Here is a 2,435-nt window from a genome sequence, read left to right as displayed (position 1 = left end):
TTGAGAGAGTCCGCATATCAAAGACATAGCCTATATATTTAAAAGATTCAGTTTGTCTTTTGAGAAACTTTGAGACATACAATCGATTTTCCCCCTCATATTAATTAACTACTGATTTATATGTCTACATTTTGCTAGGAGTGTACATAAACACCATTCCCACCACCAAATGACTGTGACCCATCCCTCCCGCCCACTCCCACCCCCCACTGGCCCAGGAAGCTGCATGTCTACCCCTCACCACTGGGTTTTTACTTTGGTGCCCTACTTACAATTTGATCAGGTCCTGCTTTTAGTTTCCCTTTCAGATCTTCTTAGTCAGCTTCTGTTGATGAGTGGGATCATCCCATACTCAACTTTATCTTTCTGACTTAGTTCACTTAACATAATTCCTTCTAGCTCTGTCCAAGATGGGTCAGAGAAGGTGGGACCCGCTAGCCCGACTCCCTGAATCCGAACTTTTTTTTAAATATTTATTTATTCCTTTTTGTTGCCCTTGTTTTATTGTTGTAGTTATTACTATTGTTGTTGATGATGTTGTTGGATAGGACAGAGAGAAATGGAGAGAGGAGGGGAAGACAGGGGGAAAGAAAGATAGACACCTGCAGACCTGCTTCACCGCTTGTGAAGCAACTCGCCTGTAGGTGGGGAGCCGGGGGCTCCAACCGGGATCGTTCTGTTGGTCCTTGCTTTGCGCCACCCTGTGAGCTTCTTCTTCTAGCGTTTGCCCTTCTTCCGTAGCCAGTTAACAGCATCAGGTTGAGCCTGATGTAAAGTTTCGAGACCTCCTTTGAATCTGGAGAGGTGGCAGTCGTTGACTATGTGGGTCATAGTCTGTCTGTAGCCGCAGGGGCAGTTCGGGTCGTCTCTGGCTCCCCAGCGATGGAACATAGCGGCGCACCGGCCATGGCCTGTTCAATAGCGATTGAGGAGGGCCCAATCATAACGTGCTAGGCCAAAGCCGGGTTGACGCTTGCAGGGGTCTGTGATGAGGTGTTTGTTCTTTACCTCAGCTGACTGCCAACTCTGTTTCCAAGAGACTGGAACAGAGAAGTTCAGTGTAGGCATAGGGGACCAGATTGGGTGACGAGACGTCAAGCGTTGGAGAGGGTGGGCGAAGATATCTGCGTATATTGGCAGGTCCGGTCGAGTGTAGACGTGGGAAATGAACTTAGATGATGCCGCATCCCAACTAATATCTGGCGGGGCGATGTTGCTAAGAACTGGCAGCCATGGAACCATGTGAGCTGCCGCCGGACTCCAGAACCTGGACTTTTAAGCTACAGGCAAGAGAATCTCTTTGTATAGCCATTATGCTATCTACCCTGCCCTACTTATTCATTTTTAATTTTTAATTTAATTTTTTAATTTAATTTTTTAAATTTAACCCGGGTCCTTCAGCATTGTAACATGTGCGCTCGCTCAACCAGGAGCCCCACCACCCAGCCCCTTAATTTAGTTTTCTACCAGACCCCTGAGCAGCTCTGGTTTATGGTGGTGCAGGAGATTGAACCTGGGACTTCGGAGCCTCAGGCATGAGAGTCTCCTTGCATAACCACCTATTTATTTATTTTTAAAATATTTTATTTATTAATGAGAAAGATACGAGGAGAGAGAGAAAGAAGCAGACATCATGCTGGTGGTACATGTGCTGCTGGGTATTGAACTTGGGACCTCATGCTTGAGAGTCCAGTGCTTTATCCACTATTGATCCACCTCCAGGACATTTATTTATTTGTCTATTTTTCTATCTATCTATCATAAGAGCACTTCTCAGCTCTGGCTGATGGTGATGTAGGGTATTGAAGCCTGGACTTTGGAGCTTCAGCAAGAGGATCCCTTTGCATAACATTATGCTATCTACCCTCCTCCGTTTAATTAGTTAGTTAATTTATGTGAACTAATGTCCATTTTCACTTTGGCGCATGTGATGCCAGAGATCAAACTCTTTGAGCTCCGTAACACCTGTGCATTGTTTTCTTTTTTTATACGTATTTTGTATTTAAATGCAATTGTCTGGGCTGGCATACTGGTTATGCAAAAGATTTTCACGCCTGTGACTCTGAGGTCCCAAGTTAAATCCCCAGCACCACCATAAACCAGAGTTGAGCAGTGCTCTGGTCTGTCTCTGTATCTTTTTCTATGTATCATTATAATAAATACAACTGTCATAGATTTCCTACATGTCTTTAAAAAAAGTTTTTTTCATGAGAGGTGGGTGCTAGTGGATTGTTACTAATAACCTTTTCTGTAGGAAAGAACATTCCAAATCAAGGGATTATCCTGGACAACGCTCAGGTTAGCAAGCCAAGACTTTCTACTGAGAGTCCCTATTGAGGCGTTGCTCCGCAGGCCGACGGGAAATGTAGTCCCGAGGTTGGCGGGACCTCCCCTCGGAGGACCCTGGGACGGCGACCAGCCCCGACATCTGCGCA

This window comes from Erinaceus europaeus, chromosome 2 (assembly GCF_950295315.1).
Source record: "Erinaceus europaeus chromosome 2, mEriEur2.1, whole genome shotgun sequence".
NCBI classification, from domain to species: domain Eukaryota; kingdom Metazoa; phylum Chordata; class Mammalia; order Eulipotyphla; family Erinaceidae; genus Erinaceus; species Erinaceus europaeus.
Note: the sequence above shows the minus strand (reverse complement) of the source record.